At 41.0% G+C, this 27,565-nt stretch overlaps 1 long non-coding RNA gene across 1 annotated transcript in view; it reads left to right on the top strand.

Moving 5' to 3' along the window:
* The first annotated feature begins 2,011 nt into the window (after nucleotides 1-2,011).
* Nucleotides 2,012-27,565, top strand: part of LOC131923259 (uncharacterized) — a 43,425-nt gene continuing 17,871 nt past the window's right edge. Inside the window, exons 1-3 of the long non-coding RNA XR_009382557.1 lie at nucleotides 2,012-2,107; nucleotides 18,878-18,921; nucleotides 21,278-21,347. This is a non-coding gene — a long non-coding RNA (uncharacterized LOC131923259). The remainder of the gene's footprint in view (nucleotides 2,108-18,877; nucleotides 18,922-21,277; nucleotides 21,348-27,565) is intronic.

Below are 27,565 nucleotides of genomic sequence, written 5' to 3'. Positions count from 1 at the left end.
TTTTTGAGAGTCTCAGGGTTACAAGTTTAGAAAACCTCGCTCTTTGCAAGAGTGGTTACGATTAATCCTGGCAAATGTTACGTAAAGTTTTCTTTGTTAATCGTTTTGTGAAATCTTGTCTTAATGGATAGTTTCAATTTCATAGTTTCTAAGATTGGTGGGCATGGACATTGAGGGACAAAAAAAATCAAATTAAAACTAGGCTTTTATGTAGTCCTAGAGCACTCAACGTGAACTAGTCCTCTAAGAGGTGACTAAGCCAAGCCCCCTCCCCTTGGTTTCTTTTTTTTTTTTTTTTTTTTTTTTTTTTTTTTTTTTTTTTTTTGAGACAGGGTTTTTCTGTGTAGCTTTGGAGCCTATCCTGTCCCCTTGGCTTCTTGTCAGAAGGCCACAAACTGTGACAGGGCAAGACAGGGCAGAGGCTCCATCATCTTGTATTCTTGCTGAGGCCATTTCAGGTTTAACTAGAATTTGATTTCCTTGATGAAGAATCCTGTGGGAAATTATCCAACTCGAGGACCTGAGGCTAAGATGCTCCAGCTAACTTACCATAATAACTTCTGTTAAACTGCCTGCTTGTGCAGACCAACCCCTGCAGCTGCCCAGTGAGACGCCAGGATGAGCTTTTGCCTTTAGAAGTCCCTTGGTCTAAATGCTCGGGCTCTGCACATAGATCTGCACACCTGAGTGGCATCCCAGCCAGCTGGAATAAAGACTTTCAACTGGCTACAAACTGTGTCTGAGTGATCATCTTTGACCGGCTCCCTGTAACAAAACAGCTTGGGTCACTTTACAGTGACCCGACGGATAAGGACGTCCCGCAGTGCGCAGGTTTTCAGCTGTTGAGGATATGTATTTACATTGATGAAGGCTTCTTTGAAAACATTATACCTCACCTTGTTAGTTCGCTTTTGGTGAGCACATGTATACTGTGACACACTGTGAATACACCACCTCAATGTGCATAGTAAAAAAATCTATCATTGATCAGTTTGAAAATAAGCTGGCATATAGCTGCATATATACATACATACATACATACATATATACATACATACATGTATACGCTTTCTGTCTCTCTAGTTCTCTTGTTAATTTTATTCTCTCTCTTCTGTCACCTTAGTTATTTGGTAATTGAATGAAGCCATAGTGACTGACTCTGGCAGTTCCAGACTTATAAAAGTGCTTGGAATATATGTAAAAATGTAAAGACATCTCAGGGAAATTGCTTAGTAAATGGCTATATGCAGACACTGCCTTAGATAGTTCTAATTAATTTAGTTTTAAGTACCAATTCCCGAGCACCACTAAACAGCAAGGTACTTAGCTGTGACAGGGGCTTAGCTTTCATGAGGGGCAGATGAGCACCTTCAGAGCATGGGGTGGTTAAGTTGAGACTGTCTCACAGAGGTTCAGGTATTCCAAAGACTTGGTTCACAGTAGGTGATGCTATATGGAGAGGCTGTAGAATCCCTGGGAGGTGGAGCCTTGCCAGAGCAGGAAGTGTGTCTCTGAGGGTGGGCTTTGGGTGGTCAGAGTTTTGCCCTACTTCCGGTTCACTCTCCCTGCTTCACATTTATGTCTGAGACTGTGATGTCTCAGCGCCCTGCTCCCACCACCAACCCTACGGCTTGTTGCCACGCCTCCCAACTGTGATGACCTCTTATCCCTCTGGAACTCCTTCTTCTCGTAAAGTTGCCTTTGGTCATGGTATTTTATCACAGCAACAGAAAAGGAGCTAAGACAGAGAAGGAGAAGGTGTGAGGGAAGCCATCTTGGCTTTCCAGTGCCCTGGCTTCCGCACCCACAGAAGATGGGCGGTGCTTTTCCCGTAACAGATGCTGCGGAAGACATTCTCTTGACTTCAATGTTAATTAGCTCTTACAACGCTGTGACAAAATACCTGGCGGACACCTTCCAAAGAAGAAAGGTTTCATGGTTTCAGAAGGTTCAGAAGTCTGTGGTTGCTAAGATCTGTGTTCTTCGGCAAAACACAGCAGGAGCATGTGATGGAGGTTCTTTACCTTGTGGTGAACAACCAAGGGAAAGAGATCACAGAAAGGGGCCAGGGCAAGGCAGATCTCCCAAGAAAACTCCCTCAGTGCTGGTAAGGGTCCTTTAGTGGTTCTATTCTTCTTTTTATTTTATTTTAAAAACATTTTAAAATTTAACATAATCTCTGCTTACACTAATAACCTTTTGCTAACATTGTATTTATTTAAAGTTATATTAAAGTAGTCGCTATGTTTCACAACCAATATTTCTTTTAAAAGTTGTTTTCACACTAGAACTTTCGAAGCTGATTCTGTTGCTCTCCCTGGCATGATGTTGCATATTCTGTTTGTTTTCGACTTGGAACTCAGTGGAGTATGCCGCACAGAGTTTGACGGGCAAGGAAGTAGAGAGAGGGCTAGGCAGTGGAGGAAGAGCACTAGTGAAATTTTAGAAGGAGGCTTGAATGGGGAGTATGCAGGAAGTGTGAGATGGCTGCCTCCAGTCAGAATGGGAAATAGGAAGAGTGAGAAGCGGGTTGGGTGAGGAGGGCACTGGTCCATCAGGAGGTGACAGTGCACAGACTTGGACGAGTCCGGGGTTGCTGGAGGTGGCAGGACCTGGGATCCACAGCCTGTGAGTGGGATATCAGATGGAGAAGGGGGGCTTTGACAAATGCATAAACAGCAGGTAGGGAGCTGGGCCCAGGAACAAGGCCCGGAAGTGCTTACCAGCATCATGGTAGTCTCTGTGGAGATGAGGCAGTCTCTCATCTCTCCTGGATAGTTTTGTGCAGTGTGGGATTTCCTGTGTGCAGGGGAAGGGTCTCTTCCTCACTTCTGGAAGAACTATGAGCTTTGTGTCTTATGTGTGCACTGCCACATACCTTTCTTACCCTCTTCTCTGAAAAAATACAGGCACAGCAATTTTCACCTCGTAGTTCTTTCTCTGGAGTCCAGATTGTATGTCGGGTGTTTGCTTTTATTCACTTTCTCACTACTTTAAAAATTACTTATTTTTAATTGGCAACTAAAAAGTGTACATATTTATGGTGTATGCTCTATTTTGAAATATGTTAGGTATTATGGGATGGCTAAATGAAGCTAGCTAGTGTAGGCGGCATCTCACATTTAACATCTATTTTCTTCCTAGCTCTCAAGTGCAGAGTGTGTCATCACTAATTATGATCCTCATGTATGGGCAGCAAATCTTTTGAACGTATATTTGTAAGGTCAATTTGTTGTTATTTTAACTCAATTTTTATTCTGCTTCATCTGGAACAGAGTCTTGCTTTTCAGCCCAGGCTAACCTCAAACTTACAATTCTCCTGCCTCAGACTCTGTAATGTGCCACCAGACTCTTCAAGACAAGATCATGGCTCTTTTGAATGCAGGCTTTCTTTTTTAAATGATGCTCAATTAGTAGATACACTCAAATAGTGGGCTTCAATAGACATGCTTAATAACCAATGTAGAAAATGAACATTCTCAACTACCAGAGTTTACTCAAGACTTATTTACATAAAAAGGAAAATAAAGAGACTTAGTTTCACTAGTGAAGCTTAATATATGACTAAACCTATAAAAGAACATAAACTAAGCAAAGAACAATTAACACCATAATTAATATTAACATCATGACCTTCTTCACAACATACTATCCTCTGTTTTGAAAGAGGAACTTGCAAGATTCAGAACAAGGAAAACTCACTAGCTCACTCTAAAGTCTATAATATTTTTTGAAGGCAGAACCAGCCGCAGCCGGGAAGGGTTAGTGCTGGAGGTCTTCAGGCAGAAGCTACTATAGTGACAGTAGTTCACTGAAACACTACCAGTGAACCTAGAGCTGGGATTTGAAGTAGAGACAGAAAAAGACAAGCGATCTGGACCTCAGAACACAGAGAAAGTCACCAAGAGTCTTATTTGGTCAGAAATCATAGAAAGAAGGGAGAAAAAACACTCCCGGGGAGAGTAGAAAAAAATAAGATATTTCATAGCACGAGAAAACTTCTGTTTTTAGTCTTTGGAAACAAATGAATCAGAATATCCTCAGACAGAACCTATGGTGTCTTAACCATTGTTCATTATGGGTCCCACCTCACATGGCAAAGGCCTATTTTATTAGTACTGAAACATTACCTCTAAATGTTACTCTCCTTTCATGTCATTGATGCTCCTTAGCTTATCTGGTACAGATAAATGCATGCATGTGCTTTGTCCGGGGCATTTCTAACAACGTACAAAGTGGACTTCCTAATGCTAAAAATTGACAAGATCTGGATTTGGCCAATAACTTTGTCAGGCCACTCACTAGACCATGTGAGCTGTTTCATTGGGCCAGATCTTAGAGAATGTCAGGTCTGGTGCCACTCAAGGTGGGTAGGGAGAGGGTGGTCAACTGAATGCAAGCTACTGGTTATTTGCTTTCATCCAACCTTGAATGTCCATTGTCTTCTCATTTATGAGTTTCCCTACTCTCTATTATGGGTTGCAGTGCGTGGCATTCCCTGTCCAATTCACCTTTAAGCCCTAGTACTCCAGAATGTAGCTATGTTTGGAAACATGGTCTTTAAAGAGGTAATTATGGTAAGATAAGGTGATATAAGTGGGCTCTATTCCAATTTTGTTGTCCTTAGAAGAAGAGGAGCTTGGGCTGGTGATATCGTTCTGTTGGTAGAGTGCTTATCTAGCGTGAACGAAGCTCTGGGCCCATCCCCAGCACTGCATGGATTAGGTTTGGTGGCACAGACCTAGAATCCCAGCAGGAAGGTGAGTTTAGTGTCATCCTTAGTTACACAACAAGTTGAAGGACAGCCTAGGCTACATGAGACCGGGTCTCAATTAAAAAAAAAAAAAGAGGATGATGAAGAGGTGAAAGAGGAAATGGAAGGACTTAGGATACAGACAAAGGCAAAAGGAAAGGCAGCCGGCTAAAGAGAGAGGCTTCAGAAGTGAGCCCTACTGATACCTTGATTTTGAATTTCTAGCCTCTAGGTTATGGAAAGGTAGTGTTTTCTTGTTTATTCTACCCATCCTGTAGTACTTTGTTAGAGAGTAAACCTTTTGAAGACAAGTGGTCTTCAGGAGTCTCCCTCTGTTCAGCATCCCATGCCTCAACACTTGTAGGCATGTTATCACTTTAGTCACCCCATAATCCCCCTGTACAAGGCTGTGTGACTAAATTACCAAGTTTTTATTTACCCACCAAGTCTTTAGGAAACAGTTTCACTTGTCTGTCCTGAGGTCACTCTGCTTAGTGTGTCTGCAACAGCTCTTGGTCTGATGACATAGTCACTCATGTCACATTGGGTCACCTGGACTGGAAACTGTGAAGCTGCTAAATTTTACTTTCTCCATGTTTCTCATAGCCAACCAATCATTACCTTTCTTTGTTGCAACTTCATTTTCTGTCCTTAGCCTTCTTCTTCTTCTTTTTTTTTTTATGCTTCCATTTTGGTTGGCTCCTAGTGCATCTATTTCCTAGGGTAGTCTACAGTGAATTTCTCATTGGCCCTCCTACCTCTGACTTGACCCACTGCTGTGCACAATGCACTTAACTACAAACCAGTTTCAGCCTCAAAGGCCCTTTATTGCCCAAAGCACAACTTGGAAGGTTGAATATGATTTGGTTCCTGATCACCCTCATTACCCATGATCACAATGTTTCCTCCATTATCTACTGATGTTGGCCATGCTTTTGTGTTCTGTCCAGGAACGCTCTCTTATTTCCACCTCAGTGATTTTGCTCAAATTATTTTCCCTTCTTGTGAATCTCTTCTTTTTACCAACCTTACCCATTTTTGAAAGGCAATTTCCTGTCTAAATCCCATAGGAACCATCCTTCAGAGTCTTCATGGGTCTGAGTCCACAGGGCTTTATAACATACCCTGTCTCCCATCTCATCTTGAGCCACATGGGCTCTCTGCCACACGTGGTACCCTAGGGAAGCTCCCTGTATCTCTGGCTCCAGTCATGACCAGCTCTGTCTCCTTTCCAGGAGAACTGCAATACTGCTTATACTTCCATTTAAAGCTCCCTTTGGAATCTTTTTTTTAAAAAAAAAAAAAAAAAAAACAAGAAACTTCAAAGGCATACAGTCTTATTCATAGTTAATTGAAAAGTAACTACTAAATTATAAGCAAATAAAAAAGTCATGCCAATTATAATGCGTGGCCTTCACAGGACTGCCATTTTAAGGTTCACTTTTGTTTGAGCTCCATTTTGGGGGGGGGCATATGATTTTACAATCTAACTTTCCTCCCAGATTTTACTCCTTAAATGCTAAGCTTTTGTCTTTTACAAAACTCCATGTAGGACTGTGCATCAAGAGGTACTCTAAATGTTTCCTATCAATATGAGAGATATGTAGGTTCAGGAGGATAAGCTCATTTAATAGTAAGCTGATAAATCTGAAGGATGAGTTTACCATTTGGTGAAATTTTTGTTTGTTTGTTTTGTTTAAATGTGGAAACATCTGCTTTTGGATTTTAGGGAGACTTTTTTCTTTACATTTTTACAGACTTGAAAAACAGTTGTGTGCCATTAATATTCCAGTGTGAGTCACCGCTTCACCAAATAGCTGGTTGGTGCTAGCCAAAGGTTCTCTAAGTTCCATTTCAAGGAGGGCTCACTCCTGTCCCCGCCCTCCCCACTAGGTCCAGAGAAATGACATGTAAAACTTTTTGTGGAGTATTCTGGAGGTTCAGTTCTGGCTTTGACACGGAAAAATCTAAAAGACACCGGGAAGACATCAGGAGGTCACTGTAGATGACAGTAGTTGCTTGTGTGTGCTTTGGTGGTCCCCCGACACACTCATCTGCTTGCCAGCCATTCCTATCTGTTCAGGGACAGCTCCAGAACATTCTCCCTCATATTCAAGTCCATCTACCAGCTCTTCCATTTGGGATACCCTGCGGCCTTCAGGCTTGTTTCATGTTCTGTCACTATCTGCCATACAGGCACAGAGTCTGCATGAAGAACCATCCACACTTACTCATTTCAGTAAACACAAGGGGATGCTGAGTATTCTTGGTAAAGATGGAGACACAGATCAATCCTTACAACCTACAACTTTCTGCTATTGCTTCTAAGTCTTCATATTATTCTGAGTGACACACAAGCCCTGGGCTGTCGATTCCTGTTCCAAGCATTCTCAGTTGTCTATGATCACTTGGGTTTAAAAAAACTTATCCAGCCAGGCGGTGGTAGCACATGCCTTTAATCCTAGCACTCAGAAGGCAGAGGCAGGCAGATTTCTGTGAGTTTGAGGTCAGCCTGGTCTACAGAGTGAGTTTCAGGACAGCTAGAGCTACACAGAGAAACCCTGTCTCAAAAAAACCAAACAACAAAAGAATATCCAGACCTAACAGAACCATTTAGTATAGACAAACTCATTTACATCGATAGAAATTTGGTTTGCTTTCTTCTCTCCAAGCCAAGTTAGGGTGACTCACCGTGATCTCCCTTATTCATGGTCAAGATCATTAGACGGCTCCCACTTCCGGAGGACAATAAATACACATATGGTTTCAAAGAGCCCAGAGAACTTTAATTTCTAGGAAGACCAAGTAAGAAGAAGCAGATGCAGGTTTCTGTTTCCCTTGAGAGTCTAGCTATTCTGAGCAGGATTCCAAGCCAGTGTGGACCTTTCCAGCCTCCACAAGACATGTTCAGATGCCCAGAGCTGACATTTAGCTGGTATGCATCCATACAACTGCACCTTATGAATTCATCAGCTGTTAAAATAACTCTTATCCCCACTGGTGCTTAGCCATGGTTGTCACCCACATGGCTCCCCAGTTCCCTTACCCTGGTTCCCTATTCCCATAAAACCACACTGTGACTTAACACTTGAGAATTCAGTTCAGACCCAGATGGCTCACCTGGACCAGGCCCTGTTACTTATTGGTTACTGTCTTATAGTTACATCTTACTTCTCACCATATCAGTTATCCCACAACAGCCTGACAGTGTTAGTTTTGAAACAAGAGTATCTAGGAGGTTATTTTCCTGGCTGCCAGAGTCATCTCCGCAGAAGCTTGCTGTTGAGTAGAAACCTGACCCCTTCAGGCTGAGTCCCAGCTTATCAGATACCTCCTCCTTGAAGCCCATACTATATTTTTATAGGAATGGTTTTGGAAATGGATTTCTCTGCTTCAAAACACAACACATACACACACACACACACACACACACACACACACATTACAGGCTTAAATGACTACTAATCTTTCTCCCTATTTTAAAAGCTTTAAAATCCAATTATAACCATAATTATAAAAAATGGCATGTATATAAGAATGGAAAATAAATTATATTGGACCTACTCCAAGTCCAAGCTAGGCACTGTATGAGTGCTTTACAATATAAACTTATTTAACCCACAGGATAACACTATGACCTGATTTAATCATTATTGCAATTATTATAATCAAAAGGAGAGTAAAGTCAGCTATATTTATTTCCACTTCAATTTTCTTAGATATATTTCAAGTTATAATTTATTCAAACCTAATATTCACATAATGATTATTTAATGAAATGTCAGTCACAATATTGTCTTTCTTAGGTACCCTAATTATGAATTTCAAAGCATACTTTATAGAACATTTTGCCTTTAGCTTTTGGACTTCGTGTTAAAAGTGTAGACTGAGTAGCAAAAGTAGCTATGTACTTTCTTTATGGTTTCTAACAGTTTTCTCTTTATTTTCAGTCTTTAATATGGGCATAGGTCTGGGTAGTTTAGAACTCTGCTCAGACATTTTCTGAGCATCAAGTGACTGCATGTGGCTAGCTGGCATAAAACCCTGGTACAAATATGAGCACGAAGTTCTTCAGCACTGTCCTTCTCATGTGGGTCTGAGGGAGAGGTGGGCAGGTCCATATCTGTCCCTGCCATCCTGCACAGCATCACTTGCTCCATGGGTCCCTCAGCATCCTGTACAGCATCACTTGCTCCATGGGTCCCTCAGCATCCTGCACAGCATCATTTGCACCTTGGTTCCTCAGCATCTGTAATGATTCCGTCTCCATGGCCCCATCTATGTGCTTCTGGGTGGGAGAAGAGTATCTGGCCAAGCCCAACTTAAGTCTTTGCTGTTGGAGAGTGCATTTGTCTCTCAATGAGTCTACAAGAGCTGGGAAACAGAGACATGAGCAAGCAGACCTTCATGGAAGTAGGAGAGAGGAATCTCTGGGGTTCCTGTTTTGGTAAAACGAACAAGCATCTGGAAGGACTCCACTGATTCCTGTAGCCTCATTGGGCTTGGAGAGGGCTCCCTGGTGCAGTCTCCACAGCTGGACGCCAGTGGAAGGAGAGGAAGATTTCCTGACCATGGTGGTCCTCTCAGGGTGCACAGATGGCTTGTCATGGGCAAGCAATGAATCAAACAAGATATGTGGGTCAGCCATAGGAGCTCTTGCAGCATTAATCATCCATCCTAGACTTCATCATCTCTCTCATTCCAAAGCAAACATCAACCTGCCATAGTCCTGATTTTAACATTAAAAAAAAAAACAATCTCCCAAACAAAAACTCATTCCTCCTATTTTTAAAGTGCTAGCCCCTTCCAAGCTTTGATGGTTTTTACTTGATGTCTTGTTCAATAATCTCAATGAAAACCCAAGTGATCAGAATTAAATAAAATCCTTACATGTTTGTATTTGCACATCTTTATTTCTCTGTATTTTTGGTGGTGGAGTAGAATGAGAAGAAATCAAGGGAGACTGTTGGTTTCCATAGCACTCAAAGCCTCTGTGCTTCCTCAGGAATCTGGGACATGACCCAGTGGGAGTGTTGGGAATCTGGGGGTGGGGTTCTGGAAATCACATCACAGGGGATGCAGGTGGCCCCGCCTACTCCCCTGGGGTCAGTGGTGGCAGACTCAAGCTCCTGGACTCTCTTCTGAAGGCTTTTCACCTCGGTGGCCTGGGAGTCCTAGAGACTACTTCAGGCGGGCATCACCCTTCTCCCAGAGCTATGCCTGATGGGGTTGTGGGGGCTGGAGACACAATGCCTGTGTCACATATTTCTACTTTGATATGCTAATATCCCACCTACCCCAGACTGAGACCCTAATAACTCCTTTGACCCTTTTACTCACAAAAGAAAACTGTGTTACAGGCAGCGTTTCCAGCAGCACATTCACCCATTACATTATAACTACTTTGACTTTTTTCTTCAGTCCTTGCTTGACATTATTCTATATTGGAGACCATGCCACATGCATTTTTTGGGGGGAGTGGGGGGATATTCCTAAAAATGACAAGTCGAAGAGCTTTTATCTTGGCAACTTGGCTTTCATATCACAGAGTAGCTCTCCCCTCTGATAGCTAACCTCACCACACAGTTGTATAAAGCACGGCACGGGTACATAGTCACCCATGGGCTATGTTTTTCTGGAAGAATCTCTTTCACTTGTTCTCAACCATATTGGTGGCCTATCTGGGACAAAGATGCCCCATGAGGGTGGTGCCAAAGGAGAAGCCCATCCCTGTGTACCAGTCATTTGGATAGCTAGCTGGCAGGAATCATCCAGCTAGGGAAAAAGAAGGAAAGAGTGCTTGGGAGCAGAAGTCAGACAAAGTTTGTCTTGAAGAATCAGGAGATTCTTGAGAAGAGAAAAGTAACATTTTATTTACTTAATAAGTTTTAGAGCAGTGTACATTTTCTGAAGGGAAGTGTTTAATCCATGGCTGTTTTTTTTTTTTTTTTTTCACGTAGAGTGTTTTTAATGACAATCAGTTTCAGAGAAAATTCAGGAGGGGAATGGGGAAGCTCAGGAGTAATACTTGATGAAGCATTGAGAGCATTTGCGAACAGAAGCTTGAATTAACCATAAAGAAGGCAAGATTGCAATGGCCTAGGCTGGACTGACTAATTTAGGAGATGCTTTAGCATCAAGGGGCATCGAACCCACTTGAACGATGGTCATCTGATGCTGAGAAGATGCCCCACATTTTTATGGGATAGCAAGTATTTCCCTTTGAACCACAGAAAAGCCATCAAACACGGCACAGGGAAGAAAAGGCCTAGCATTTCCATGGAAGACCTTCCTTAAAGGGTCACTTCCCTGGGCTTTGGTGAAGAACTGGAGAAAGAAATAGATACACAAGGAGAGACTTCTAGCGGTCTCCAGCATCCAGGGGTTGTTCTTCCCTATAGATACAACCACCACCTGGTTGCCTGCCTGTTTCTTGCTCCCAGCGGCCAAGGTCAGTCCCTGGCTGAGGCGGAGCAGGGGAGGAGGTAGATCTGAATGCTTCTGCCTCAGCTCCTCCCATTGTTGGTTCTGGTAGTGGTTCCATCCTGAGGACACCACAGCTGTGCTTCTTAAAGAACTAACCAGCTTCTTGGCTGTCCCTTCATGCCCATGGTGGTGACAGCTTCCTCCTGTCCTGTGAGGGCACTCCAGCCTTCCCTATTACTTTCTTTCCAGCCTGTCCACTATTGTGAAAACAGCCCCTGGTTTAAATTCATTGCAGCTTTCTTGCCACAGAATTCTGGCTGATATAGTGGAACCAACATTATCTCAAACCTGATCGAAACTCCAAAGAATTGAGATTGTGAGTTGCACAAACATGGATCCAAATTACCTCTCTGTATAGGAGAGCAAACCACTTATTATTTATGAAATACTAAGAGAATAGCTATAGAAATTCCAGGTACAAAATAACCAAAGAAATGAATCAGAATCAGTAGGATTAATGGTACTAATCACATATTTTCATAATCACCCCACCGCCTGCTGCTAATGACACATTCCGAACAGACTTCAAGAAGTAAATCATGAGCACCGTGTGGAATGAGGAATTAGAATTTAAGTAGGTCAAAGCTGAGTTCAGAACACAGCTCATGCAGTAATCACAGAGTCTGCTTTTTAAAAAGAAAAAAATGATGTGTTGTTTGTACATTAGAAGATTCACTGCATATTAAGAAAGCTCTCGAACACAGTTGGATGAGTTGAGCGTACAAATGCTTATCACCATTTATAAAGTACCTATGGTCTCTGCCCAACACTACACAATCTACCAAAAAATCACTATTGACAGAATATTATGCTTTTAAAATGAACTAAAAAAAATAGAGGAGAATGGTAGTACACTTTCACCAGCATTAGGAAGCTGAATCAGGAGGATGGACAAACTGGAGGTCAGCCTGGGTTCCACTGTAAGATACTGTCTCAAAATCAAAACAAAGTAAAAACAGACAAAAACTCAAAACAAACAAACACAAATGGGCAAATTATAATTTTAGAAAATGTAAATGAGTTTTTATAGCTTTTGATTTTTAGTTTTGACATTTTAGTTTTTGTTCCTTTTTATTTATTTATTTTTTTGTAGGTAGTGGGCTAGCATCCAAACTGATTATTTAGTATATTTTTTGAATTGGAATTAAACTGAGTTGAGTAGAATTAAGAATGGAGAGAAGGAAAGCTGAAGGCTGAGAATAGAAACTATTCTCAAATACTATCAACAGTGACAGAGCCGTCAAGGTGCATGGAAGGGAGGGTGAAAAAACCAGCGAATATAAGAGAAAAATGAGGTAGCAACTAGATGCTATTTCTGCACAGACAAGAAATTGCTACTTAAAAAAAACCCCAAAACAAAACAAAACAAAACAACAACAACAAACACCCCCCCCCCCCGAAAAAAACAAAAAAAACCCAAAACCCCATGTGTCCCTTTTCTCTTTTTGGGGAACAGAAAGAATAGTTAGAAAGGCATTTCCAGAAAACGATTGTGGATGAGTTCAGAATTTGAGTCAAGTGTCCTTTCAACAGGTGATGGATATCACAAACTGCCCATGTAACTTCAGAAATCAGCTTTGGAAATGTTGCTACCACACCCCTTTGGTGTAATTTTCCAATCCCTGGAGAGCGTAGGGCTAACACCACTGCTCCCTAGTGTTCGCTCATGTTGTTGCAATGTGAGTAAAGCTTTAAACTTACTTCCAACACAAAAGTTATCAATGCACCTAGCATTAGACATGACATAGTGAAGTCAAGTCTGCATGACCTTAATTCTACGATTTTATAGTGTAAGGTTTCTGCTGAGGCAGGAAGACTTCTGTGTGTCACAGGCCAGCCTAGACTATATAGAAAGAGACACTGCCCCAAGAAACCAAAAATACAATACAATGAAATAAAGTAAAATAAAATACACTTCAGGGCTTCCTAAAGTGTAGATTTTTCTTGTCTAACAGCTTAGACTTTGCTTCTGGGTGTTACTGATCAAGTCTCTCTGTCTAATACTTTTCCTGCAAGTTGTAGTTAGAACAGACCGGGGCTATCCAACAGGAATACAATATGAAACACAAATGTAACTTAAAAATTGTAATGAGTACTTTGAAATTAGCCTTCATAATATACTTATTTTCCTAGTATATACTATTATATGAGTAATTAGATGCTATTGAAAGACATCCTTTTTTCCCCCTGTTATATAGTACTTTACATCGCAACTTGGCCTGCCATTAGATCTACTGTGGGCAGACATCTGTGTCTGGTATTGATTGAATAGTCCAGACCTAGAGATGTAGATTCATTTTTTTTTTTTGGCAAACATACCCATCACTAGTGCTGTATTCTTCTGTTTTGAAATGGATTTCTTTATAGCCTTTTTGTGACATTGGCGGTCATTGACTATAAGTGTCTACATCCAATATATCATTAAAGGTCTCAAAATGGTGGTATAATTTTAACACAGTGTCTTCATTTGTTGGATGGAACACTTCCACAAAGAGAAACATCACATCAAATTCCTTGGTTACTTGGGGTAGTTTGTATGAAGGCAGAATTAGTGTTTGATTTCCTTCATTTGCTTGATTTGAAAAGAATTTTTATTTCCTGTTAACTTTTCCAAGCACAGTAACAGTATTTTACTTTTATAGTATTATTAGAGATTAATAAATTTTAAGACGTTTGTTGGACTTTGATCTATTACAGTTGTGCTATTTGTTATTTTCCAAATTTCCCATCTCTTGCCCCTGAGAGTTCAGTACCAGGTAGCCTATGCTAGCTACCCCAGACTCCTGTTCCTTTCCACAGACCTGCAGTCCATCACTCTTCAAGGAATATTTGTTAAGCCTGATAGGGAAGGCACTGGGCAGAGACCAAAATCTCATGGTGAGAATTTAATCACCTTCTAAATCTTTTTGAGAACCAAAAAATAGGAAACACTTATTGAACAAAACAACCTTCATGAATTCATGATACTTCTTGTTCAAACCATTTTTTAAACTGTATGCTCTTTTCTTTTATCAAATTTCAGTTTTCCAATGAAGACTATTTACTCACTTCCTTTATCCGTTACACACACACACACACACAGACACACACACACACCCCCTGAGACTAAATCAAAAGACACCCTAAGGGGCATGATGATCACAACAGTAAGCTCACAATTCCTTGCAGTTGTGTTTGACTTAAGGATAACGTTCAGCTCAGGATATGCATGACACCTGTGATGTGAGGTCTCCTGTCTTCCTCCTTTTAGTCTCCTGTGCCACCTACTGGAAGACAGGCACAGTTGTCTCGCTTTACTGTTGATGTTTACAGACTGCTCGGAATTTATTTTTGCTTCACGATGATGTGAAGTTTTATGCGGCTCTAAAGTCAAATTTACAAGATGAATCTTGTGCTCATCTCTCTTTCCTTTATTCTGGCTCCTTCCTCTGCCTGGGGGCACAGTTTTATTTTTAAAGGCTGTGACATCCTTCCATTAATATATTAATTTACTGCTATATAACATTAGTTTCTATCGTGCGCTTTACTCGCCTTCATGAGATAAACAACAGCATATTTTACAGACCCCTGTCTGCCTAGAAAAGATAGTATATATTATTATTTCAGGCAGAGAAAAGTTTACTGCCTGTATGGTAACTTGACATGGTAGATTTGACTTTGCATTAGGCATTCTGAAAATTAATTTTTGAAAACAGGTGGACTAAAGGGAATTTAACGTTGGAGTCATAAGCTGCAATTTTAAACATAGGCTTGTTACACGCTTCTGTACAGACAAGATGGCTGTCCACACAGATCTACAGCAGCTCTGTTTCTGCACCCACCACTGTCCTTCCATGGCGTGAGAGATGCTGAGCTACAGATCACTCTGAGATCTACAGCTCCCCTTTCTCCTTTTGTTAGGATGTGTTTACTAACACAGTAGTCTCCCTGTATCTATGATTCCTTTTCTGTTAATTCATTACCCACAGTCAAACATGGGCCATAAACATTAAATGGAAAATTCTCAAAATAAACTTCCTAGGTTTAAAATTAGGTATTATTCTAAATGCTATAATTAAAAATAACCCCTTGTGTTGTCTGGCTCCATCCTGTCAGTGACATGCGTCATCCTTTACTATAGGTTATAGGTTATTTATACTGTACATGCTACTTGCTTCATCACAGCGGAGAAAGGAAAGAGATAAATATGGATACATTGTTGCATTCTGCTCTATCATTAACCTTTTACTATGTTTAGCTCATGGGTTCAACTTTTTTTATTGTTTCCTTTTAAATTTTTTATTTATTCATTTTTATTGAAAATAGATTATTCTCTCATACAATACATCCTGAACACAGTTCCCCTCCCTCTACTCTTTCCAGCTATCCTCCCGCTAACCTCACCTCTCCCCCAGTTCCACTGCCCCTCTGTTTCCTCTTCAGAAAGAGCAGGCCTCCAAGAGAAGACAGTCAAACAGGACAAAACAAGATACAAGGCAAAAGCCCACATATTGAGGCTGGACAAGGCAATCCAATAGAAAAGAGTCCCAAGAGCAGGCAAAAGAGTCAGAGATACACCCACTCCCACAGTTAGGAGTTCCACAGAAACACTCAGCTAACAGCCATAACATATATGCAGAAGGACCTTGCTGCTTCAGCTCTGTGAGCTCAGGTGAGCTCTGCTTAGTTAATTTGATGGGCCAATTCCTCCTGGTATCCTCCATCTCTTTTGACCACAACAATCTTTCCTCCTCCTCTTCTGTGGGGTTCCCAATCTCCTAGGGGAGGGACCCAAATGAGACCTCCAGTTTAGACTCTGTCTGCATAATGTTTGGCTGTGGGTCTCTGCACAGGATCCCATCTGCTGCCAGAGGAAGCCTCTCTGATAACGACTGGACAAGGTACTAATGCTAGGTTTCTGGGCAACTTTATCATTGGTATGCATATAGGAAGACAGCAAGGTACATCAAGACTTTGGTGCTGCTCATGGATTGAGCAGGGGCCTTGGGATGTAGCCCCATGGCTAAAAGAAACTCCTCCCTGGCCTTATTTTCAGATGTGTCCTGGCTCCCTTTCTCTTCTTCCACATCTACCTAGCTTCTTTATCTCTCTGCTCAGTGTGGGCTTTATTTCCAGCAGCTATTTCTCAACACAAGGAATGGCCAGAGGAGGTGTGTGCTGAGTCCTGTTTAAGTGTCTATTGAGATTGGGCTACTCTAGTCCACTTGGGCTCTCCATGTCTACCCACACACTGGGGCCAGAGAAACTCCCCAGGTTTCAGTTACTCCCCCCAGACTGACTGATGAAGCTTTGTGGTGACGGCTTTTGATGACTTGAGTTTCTCTGTCTTCCGGTGCAAACAGAAGGCCCTCTGCTTTCTTTCAGCCTTCTGTAACACATTTTGAAAACCATTCATGCCTTATTATCACTAATAGCTTATGCAACCCACACATTTTTTTTTTTTAAATCACATTTGGTTCTAAGGGATGCAATTTCTTTGTCATAGAGCTGGCCATGGGGTTTTGTTTTTTGTTGTTCTAGCTGCTATTTTTGCACAGAGTGGTTTAGTAAAGTAAAAATTCTTGTCACCTTGGCACTGTTTTGCAGATGGAGCAGTCTAACCCACAGTCTTTTTGTCATTAGTATCTGTGTACCCGTTTCCCTCTAGCATGTTCTCCGAGGTACTTCAGATGCCCTCCCATTTACAGCCAGTGATAGTCAATTAAATCATCAAAAATATAACCTAAAAGTGGATTTCACACTCTTAGCCTACCAGTCAGCTTAGCGCCCTCTTCCTTAAAGCACAGAGTACTAATTTTTAACTTACAGTTAGACAAACTCATTACACAGAAAATCCATTTTATAATAAAATGCTGGGTATGCCATATAATTTAATAAATACTGACTGTATGGGAAGCAAAGCCCAGATAAAAGCACAGACATGCCATGTCCACTCAAACTGTGTTTTATACAAGTACATACATGTAGTTAAGAATATTTCTAGAGTTGGGAGGGGGAGGCTGGAGAGGCAGGAGGAGGGAAGAGGGGGATCTTTGACTGGTATGTAAAATGAATAAAAAAATTCTTAATAAAAAAGAAAATTCTAAAAAAAAGCATAGACATGAATTTGCAATACTACAAAGTTTAAAAATCATAATCCAAGTGTATAATCCATCTGTATATTGGTTAAGCAATGTGGTGTTGGATAATCTTCTTGTACACTGTGTGAAGATGTGTCTCTGTCCTTTCTTGCCTGCTTGATTGGTTATGATAGGCAGGACTTCCAGGGAGAGATAAGAACTCTGGGAAAGAACTTGAGGTGCGGAAGATTTGCCAGCCAGCCAAAGAGGAAGTTAGATGTATGGTACTGAGGAGAAGTAACCAGTCATGTCTCAGAATGTAAATTAATATAAATGGGTTAGAATAAGTTTTAGGAACTAGTTAGGAACAAGCCTAAGATAAGACCAAGTTTTCATAATTAATGAAAAGTCTCCATGTCATTGCTCAGGAGCTGGCAGTCCAAAGAAAGACTTGCAACAAACATTTGGTGTCTAATGTGGAGGCATGTATATCTAAGCACAGGGCATGAGAAAGCTGAGAAAATTCCCAGCGTATGGAGGTGAGGCTCTTTTAAGAGGCCCTGTTGTGTAGCCAAACACTTGAGTAAGGCCTGTGAGCAGCTGACAAGACACTAGGTAGACACACCTGCTGCAGCCCAGCCCAGCAACATCCCAGAGCATGAGGCTTGGCTCTCACCAACCCAAGGGATGGGGATGAAGCCAGCTGCCAGTGCCATATGTTAAGCAAAGCCATAGAAGGAGCCTACAGATACTCAGAGGTGGTCTGCCTCTTTAAGGCTTGGCTCACCCAGTCAGAAATGGCTGCAGGTACATAAAAGCCAGGTTCCAGACCGAGAAACCCTCTGAACAGGTACAGTATGCTTGAAAATGTGCTTAGGTGCTGAAGAAAGAAAAGAAAATGGGTACATACAGTCATAAAAAATAGTTTGAAAATAATAAAGTGAAGTTCTTATAGACACAGCAAAGTAATATAAAAAGAATAAGCCATGTAAGGATAGGAAATACCAAAACACAGGATGTTTGGACCCTATATAGTGCTTTATGAACTTAAAAAATTTAAAATGCTAATGAGAAAAAAACAACAGCTGCTGAGAGACATTGGATTGTGGGGAAAAAACCTGCTGAATTAAACCATCCTATGTATTTTAAGGATGTCTTAACTTCAGAATGGAAGTCAGGAAATGTGTTGTGTTGGGGGAGAGGTTATGCTTTAGTTTCTATAGGAAATGAAAAGCCATGGATTTCTTCAAAATCAGTAAGGATCAGATTTGACCAGGGGAGACCTCCTGAAAATCTTGGCTATAGACCTGAAGGAAGAAACCAAGAAAAAGTATAGGACAGGTGACATATGCTGGGAACAGCTCTGAGTTGGATGAGACATGATAAATCTTGTTGGCTACAGAGTCCTCATGACCGTTTGGTTATGCAGTCCAAACAGACTGATAAAGTTGACAGATGCTGTTTGCCTGCTGAAAAATAGAACAGAGAATCATCTTTAGCTGACTTGTGCACACTGTACATTCCATCCTTGGGTTAATGCAGATACTTATGTTACCTTTAAAAATTTGTGTGTTTTCAGAACAAAAGGACCAGACACCAATGAAGACAAGACAAGTAGCCCAGGTGATCCAGCCTCACAGAATAGCTTTGTTGCATTTTCTTGGAAATCTGCATCCAGGAAAACGTCAAAATGGCTAGCTAAGATGATCCAGCCTCACACAGACTACTCCAGCCCGGACTTCAGTTAAGCCCTGCACTTTCCCAGCACACAGAGACTGGATAACAAATGATACAGCTAGCTCTCCCAGGGCTCGACCATTATCCTAATTTTCTCAGGATCTCCTAAAGATGCCATCATCCCCAGAAAGAATTTTAAGGCACTATGCCCCCATTCCCAAGTGGTGGGGTGGGTGGCTTTTGGTTGTTTAGTGGGTTATGGATGTTTGTCATTGTTGAGGGGGGTTGGTTGCAAGTTGTTACTGGTCATAGTCAGGGAAAAAAAAAACTAAAGAGATCAGATTTGGGGATCTTTTTCTTTTTCTTTGCTCAGTCTTTTTCTCCTATCTAATTTTGGAGAAAGAGGGGGGATGTGGGATGAAAATAAAAAAAGAGGGATATAAGAATGAGAGGGTAAAAAGGTAGATTATTGAATCTACTTTTAAACTAAAAAGAACTACGAGTCTGTAGTTGGAAGTTTTCTCTGGGTCCTGCTAAGCCCCCCGCAGTCCCGTGGCCTGCTTATAAAATAATGACTCAGAAGCTTATATTAATTAAAACTGCTCAGCCATTAGCTCTGGCTTCCTACTGACTAGCCATTACACTTAAACTTAGCCCACTTTTGTTAATTTATGTCGCCACGTTTTCCATGGCTTTACCTGTGTGCCATTATATGCGGCTTCCCAGATGGTGGATGGCATCTCCTAACTCTTTCACTTCCCAGAATTCTCCTTGTCTACTTATCCCACCTATACTTCCTGCCTGGATACTGGCCAATCAGCATTTTATTAAACCAGGGTACAAAAGCATTATCCCACAGCATGAGTCTCAAATATTTTACATTGGTATAGATTTTTGTATATTGATACAAATTTAAGGTTATTTTTGTTACAACATACTGTATATATGTTTCTACTCTTGTTTAAGGTATTGTACCCATGCAGCTCATTTAAAAATGTAAAGTTCTGGTCCTTGAAATCTACTATTACAAACTGTTTAGGAAAATTAAGAAATGCAAGTTAGTAGTCACCTACAATAATTAAACTTGTAGTAAGGGTTTAGATGTAGACAGAAACAAACTTTATTTAGCCTCATGTTATGTTTTCAGGGTTAAACAGAGATATATTCTCGATAGTTAGGTGGTCTTCAAACACTTCAGAGATCTACAGAATATGGCACTTAAGATGTTTTAATAAAATAAGGCTTTTCCTGACAGTGAGAAGTGTCTGCTCCTGCCAGCACTAATCTACTTCAAAGAATATGATGGGCATTGAAGGACCTCTATATGGAGTTTGCTTCAAATGTGGCAAAGCTAGCCACTGGGCAAGAAACTTCCCTTTCCTTGACTATTGATGGTATGTTGTCCAAGTTGGACAAGCAGGACACAAAGGAAGTTGCCTGCTAAACTTTGCCAAGACAAGGTAGGCCAGTCCTTCAAAATTCCTGCCTCACAGAAAAGTCTGTCAGATATTCTAAGCCTGCAGGCCAAAGATGGATGCTCCAATGTTGCAGAGAAACCTTGGGTGACTGGCCAGGCAGCTAGATGTCTTTGTCATTTATATAGTTTTGGAAGTTGCTTGCTCTGCACTTCCTGTTTACTCAGGTAATATTTTAGCCTTCTTAGGTCTCTGATGGGGTTGAAGATAGTTATAATCTTACAGTTTTTCTTGTTACCAAATTCAGAAATGAAACTCACAAAAAAGATATAAAGTTTATAAAGGTTGAGAGACATAAAAGCTTAAGTTGTTTATCTAAGAAAATGTTTTAAGGTCCAAAAAGATATTTTTAGGTTGGTAATACAAGTTATGATAGAAAGTGATTTAGGTACAAAGCTTTGGACTCACCAAGATAGGACAGATAATAGAGTACTTTCTTCAAAGTTGCTAAATACAAATGGACTAGACACTGTGAATGTAATTCTTACCTGATAATTATTCTTATTGTACATAGTTTATTGACGTTAGAGAAAGAGCCCCAGTTTCTAGAATAAAAAGCCTCAAAGTTTTGGTAATGTGGTTCAAAGGTTATCAAAAAAATCAAAGAACAGATGGTCTAAAGTAGAACATTAAAGATAATTTCTGAGGAGTCTACAGAAACTCCAGTGTGCAGATCATATTAGTAACATAAGGCCGTATCATAAATAATTTACATATAGGCATATAACAACTAAGTAGACATTCCATATCTAAGTTTGTTACCACATCGATACCAGAACAATAGATAATTTTACATTTATGAGCTTTCTGTATTTTCTGTGTTTCAGATACTATTTCTTCTATAACTGAAGAAGGAACACAGTAATTGAAGTCACCCAAATTCAGTCCATTGTTATGGTATTAATATTTTAAAATATATTGTTAACATACTGTTAAATATTATGATATAAATATTCTGCTTATGCCTCTTAAATATGGCAGGACACATGATGGCAAAGCGCAGCTATGGAGACAGCAGGACATTCCCCAACCCTCCTCCCCACTTCTTCCCTCCCCAGTGGTCACTTCTTATTTACTGACTGTACCTAGTCTTTTTCTCATAGATGTTAATGTTATCTAGACCTTGTACCAGTTAAGGTTGGAAACAAAAGAAAAAACAAAAAGAAAAAGATCTTCAAGAGTTGGAAAAGGTGTCAGTAGGAAGAGAATAGTTCTTGTTTAATTTCTACCACACTATATAATAAGCAGGCTGTTCATGCTTTTTGGCTTTCTTCTCAATGTGATTAATTCAACCTGAGACAATTCCTATGTGCCCTGTACATGACTGACAAGTACTTTACCACTGAGCTCCATCCCCAAACCTGAAGCACATCTTTAACATAATTCTGTTAGATCAGAGACTGGAGAAATGAAAGTTTTGATTCTGGAAAAGTTACTGTGCATTTACTATCCCTTTAGGCCTCTCTGTTGTGGCTGCAAGAAAAGTCAGTTTGGGTCCATGATTACTTTTAGATGGAAGGAAGCATGCTGGTGTGTGTGTGTGTGTGTGTGTGTGTGTGTGTGTGTGTGTGTGTTTATATGTGGTGAGTGTAAGTGTGGTATGTGTGTATGTGTGGTGTGTATGTGGTGTGTGTGTGTGTGTGTGTGTGTGTGTGTGTATATGTGGTGTATATGTCTGTGTGTGGGGTATGTGTGGTGAGTGTGTGTATGTGTGGTATGTGTATATGAGTGGTGTATGTGTATGTGTGGTGTGTGTATATGTGTGGTGTGTGTATATGTGTATGTGCTGCGTGTGTATGTATGATATGTATGTATGTGTGATTTGTGTATGTATGGTATGTGTGGTATGTGCATATGTGTGATGTGTGTGTATGTGGTGTGTGTGTATATGTGGTGTGTATGTCTGTGTGTGGAGTATGTGTAGTGAGTGTATGTATGGTATGTGTATATGTGTGGCATGTGTGTATGTGTGGTATATATGTGGTGTGTGTGTGTGTGTGTGTGTGTGTGTGTGTGTGTGTGTGTTGTGTAAGAGGTGGAGTAGCTAACTGAATTCTGGGAGTACATCTTCCTACCCTGTTGCTTTTCTATTTTAGTTGAGGATGGCTGGCCTCACAGGCCCATTCTTCCCACACTGTTCCCCACTTGGACTTACTGTTCTTAGCGTCTTTGTCATTCAACAGGAGTTCTCGGAAGCCAACACGGGGGCCTTCAAGTGACATTCAGCGGTTCCCAGAGCAGATGTAACCTGTCAGAAGCACAGTTCATACTTCAGTCTGCTTGTCACATGCAAAAACAAAACGAAGGGTTGACAAAGCTTCAAGGACTGAGGTGGAGGAGCCCCACAAGTCATCTCTACACACTTCCCTTGCATACTTTGATCCATTTTTATCATGCCATTTTATCACTATTACCCAGTAAGTCTGAAAGTGAACTCACCATCCACCTCAAAACATTCATCCTTTTAAATTTGCTTATTTTGCTTTGGTGAAACTCTGTTTTCCCGTTCCCGCCCTGCTTTCCAGATTTCATGTCATAGATAATTACTTAAGCATTTAGTGAACAGTTTTTTGTTTTTTTTTTTTTTTTCTTTTAGTTCATTGTGTGTCACAGTACTGGGCACACTGGGGTGGGGGTAGTGGATATCATCTAGTCCTCAGGAATTTTAAATCCAGTGGGCTCTTGCTTGTGTCCTGTTTTCTTCCTGTCCCACCTTCTAGGCACACATCTATCTTTGTAGCCATCCCTATGAATCCCTCTGGCAGGGAGCCCCCTCCTCCTGCCAGGTCCACAGCCAACAAGTGCTCAGCTCCTTCCTGTGGTCTGAAGTTCACTCTGCAGTTCATCTGTGCACTGTCTATCCCACACTACAACTTCCCGATCCTTGGACCGCATCAAGATCCATTAGGAATTTGGGGGCGGTCTATTTATTTCTGACATAGATGCTTAGGAACCTGCTTGTGGAACATTCCCATGGGTTTTTGATGTGCAGCCAGGCTGCAAAAATCATTTCCCTCTCTTAACTTTTCCTAGCTGTAGTCAATAGTCAGAATGTCACACTCTTCGGAACTGTTGCCTCCACTTAGCCTGCCACATTCTCTCCCCTTAGGGGAGTTTTAAAATCTTGACGTAATCCCTAAGGGCTAATGCCATGGCTCATTCCCCTTTGCTTTTCCCAAGGATCAAGATCTGCTTATTGAAAGAACAGCTTAGCAATGACTTCCCCTCAACCCTTAGTCTCAGGGCTTCAAGCAGCCTCCTTCTTAGGTAAACAATGGATGAAGAGAATCGCAGAATTTAGCTATGGCCTCCTTCGTTATTTTATTTCTGGTCACACTTTGCATATTATTTGTAAATGATTCTCTGCACATTCACTGAGGCTAGAGAGTACAGCGAGTCTGCTTTCTTTCCCAGCGTATTAGCCTATGTGCTATGTATAACAGATCTTCAACATGCTCTTATTGAGTATGCCACCTTCCTCCATCTACAAAGTCGGGGATCATGGTTGAATCTCATATTGCAATCTTATTTTTCTTCTTCTTTCATCTCTTCTTCCTCCCCAGCCATGAAAGTATCTCTAAATTTAAGAATTCATGTGGCTAGACTTAATCCATTGAGATGATGTAGAATGACCTTCTCACTTTCAAGTCACCTGGCTAGACACTAAATCCTGTCACCCACCTCACTGTTCCTTTGTTGTTATGTGATGTTACATATTATAACTCTGGAAGGAATCATTCTTAATTTCCATTTTTATAAATGAAGACACCGAGGCACAAAAAATTTAATTAATTTGTTTCTAATTCAGAGCTAGAGAACATCAGAGCTAGCAACTAGCCCAGTAGCTGGACCCAGGATTCACACATTTACTTATTTACTTACTTACTTACTTATTTATTTATTTATTTATTTATTTATTTATTTATTTATTTATTTATCTATCTATTTATTTATTTTATCTATTTAATTAATTAATTAATTAATTTATTGTGGAGTGTGTGTGTGTGTGTGTGTGTGTGTGTGTGTGTGTGTGTGTGTGAACACCAGAGCACATATGCAGAGGTCAGAACATAGTTTTTGGAGTTGGTTCTCTATTTCTACCCTGGGGTATCAGGGCTTGAACTGAGGTCATCAGGCTTGATAACAACCGTCCTTACTGATTGGTCCATCTCACAAGCTTAACGCCCACTCATATATAGACTTTCTTCTGAAAGGGTTTGCTAAATCTCTCTCCAGATTTTTTTTTTCTTGAAATCAGAATCCTCCTGGAAATGCCTCTTGAACTGGCTTACACAATGTTGATAATGTTGAAGCACTTTACATGAATAAAGTATATCTGCCAATGCCATTTAGTCCATTCTCCAAGTAGGAGGCCATCTTGTTGTGATTAGTTCTACTTCAAAGATTAAAAAAAAAAAAGTAACCAAACATTGAGAAACTGAAGTGGTTCCTTCAAGAAACACTGTTAATAAGGAGCACAAGTTGGGATATTTGTCACAGAAAGGAGTTGCTGGGACTCAGACTTGTATTGTAGTAGAGTTGACATAGTTTTGGGCTGTGAGTGCCAGAGGTTTCTGCCAGTGACTTGAAAGGTCTGGGCTTGGGGAACAGCTCTTGTTCTTTTGCACAGACCTCTTTTCTTATCACTCTTTTCCTTCCACAGTCAGAGCCAGGATTTCTACAATAACTGCATCACAACAGGACCCCACGGAAAAGCCTGCAGTGACATCTGATGACCACAGATGGATAAAAGTTCTAACCTATACTCAAGGCACTTTAAAATATGGTTCTAGTACAGAAGAGGGCCAGACGTCGGGGAGAATCAGAACAACAGAGTCTTCATGACAGCACTGCTCTACTCATGAACTGACCTGCACAAGACCAAGTCAGTCATCATTCCAGCATGAAGAGGGAAAAGTTCATAAGCCTCCCACCTCTGGAACTGAGGCACTATGGACAATTAATGGTTTCTGGGGGCAGAGAGAGCCAGTCAGTTTTCTTTAAGGGTATGGTCCCTGGTAGGATTAACCATGCTTCTGTGTGGCTGGCATGACATCCCAAAAGTATTGGGCAGCACAAAATGGATTCAATAGTTTTTGTTTGTTTGTTTGTTTAATAAGAGGACATGAAGCCGGGCGGTGATGGCGCACACCTTAAATCTCAGCACTCGGGAGGCAGAGGCAGGCGGATCTCTGTGAGTTCGAGGCCAGCCTGGTCTATAGAGCAAGATCCAGGAAAGGCGCAAAGCTACACAGAGAAACCCTATCTCGAAAAACCTAAACAAACAAACAAACAAACAAACAAACAAATAAATAATAAGAGGACATGAAGTTACAGGGGTAAGAAAGTAGGGGCGGACCTGGGTGGAGTTAGGGATTGAATATGATCAAAATATATTGTATGAAATTCTCAAAAATCAACAAAATGTTATAATAAAAATGTTTCATCTTTTATTAGAATAGTGTTATTATTTGGATGTGAAATGACTCTCACAGATTTATGAGCACTGGAAGATGGTGCTGTTTTGAGAGGTTAGGGAGTATTTGGGAGATGAGGGTGAGTGAAGGAAGTGAGTCTCTTTGGTGGAGGGCTAGCCTCACTTCTGGTTCAGTCTTCTTGTTCTGCTAGAGATGTGAAGAGGCAAGGAGTCCTAGCTGAACACTCCAATCACTATGGGGCCTCCTGTACCATGTCTCCCTGCTCATACCTTCTTTGACAGGATGAACTGTATCCCTCAAACCTTAAGCTAGCATCCTTTTCCCTTTAAGATGCCCATCCTCAGCATCCCGCTACCATAGTGAACATAAGCATCAGCTGCTCCTGTCTTTCCCATCATGCATACCACTGTGTGCCTTGCCTCTCCCTAACCAGAGTTAACTTACAGTACTATTCCTTCTAGAATACCTTTCCCATTCTTCCTCCCAGGGAGCCCCATTCATCTTTAGGGTTCAAGCCACGTGCAGTACTTCAATATTGCCTTTTCTAGGTTTTTGGATGAGAGAAAATTTTCACTCTTCTAAATTTTCAGTTTCTCAGATCTTCACTAGTGACATGGCATCCCTGTGCCTTATATCCTTTGCATCAGCTCATGAGAGCCCCGAGGCCTGTGAATGTTCCCCTGACTTGCTCTTGTATATTTCTTTTCTTTTATACCATCTCCCTTGCCTCACAATGGAGTGTAAGTTCTTGGTATGTCTTCATTTGACTGTGTATTAATCTATTGTCATCATAATCAAAGGGAAAATAAAACTGTCAGGGACTAGGAAAGCCCTCATACCCCACTTTTCTTCTGTAGCCAGTGTAGAGACTTGTGACTGAAACAACAAAACTGTTGTTATGCTACAGAAAATCCACACAGCACTTGAAATTCTAGCATTCTCTTCCCTTTCGGGAAATGACTTGTGTCATTTCTCCATTTCTTCACTGACACTCTCTCCTTCCTGTTCCCAGGATAACTACTGGCTCCAGCATGCATCATGTTCATTTGGTCCTTTGATGAGAACAGAGACACAGAGAGAGTGCTCTTCCTACTGGAGGATCTTGGCCTGGGTGGGCCTTTATTGCGGTTTGTAGGGGTGGCGGTCAGAATGGAAGTCATTGGCATCCTAACCTAACATCAGCTTCTTACGTGCCTCTGGAGAGGTTGCTTCCCTTTCCTATAAGAGGCATATGACGGCAATGTTGGAGTATGAACAAATATGCAGCAATTTTAGTAACAGATATGGATCTGTAGTAAGGAATGAATAAGATCATGTAGGCTAAGACATGCAACACAGCAGCTGTCCCATGTTTTGGATACTCAACACAAGAACAACCACAGGGTCACATGTGCTTATCACAGAGACAAGGGTTCTAAAGGAGCTTCCTGGGGATAAATTGATTTTCAGTTGGAGACAAGTTGGAGTTTATGGCAGAGAACACGGTTTGAAGACAGTGTAACCTTTAAAGGAGTCTGTGGGCTCCAGAATTTATACTCCTTTATTTGCTTTATTATTTCCTTTAAAAAACTATTTTATTTTTAACCTTGCATGCATGCACACATAGGAGAGGCACACAAGTGCCTGTGCAGGCCAGAAGGTGTTGGATCTCTTGGAGCAAGAGTTACTGGTGGTTGT

Source organism: Peromyscus eremicus, chromosome 13 (genome assembly GCF_949786415.1).
Source record: "Peromyscus eremicus chromosome 13, PerEre_H2_v1, whole genome shotgun sequence".
Classification (NCBI taxonomy): domain Eukaryota; kingdom Metazoa; phylum Chordata; class Mammalia; order Rodentia; family Cricetidae; genus Peromyscus; species Peromyscus eremicus.
Note: the sequence above shows the minus strand (reverse complement) of the source record. Positions and strands in the feature narration are given on the sequence as shown.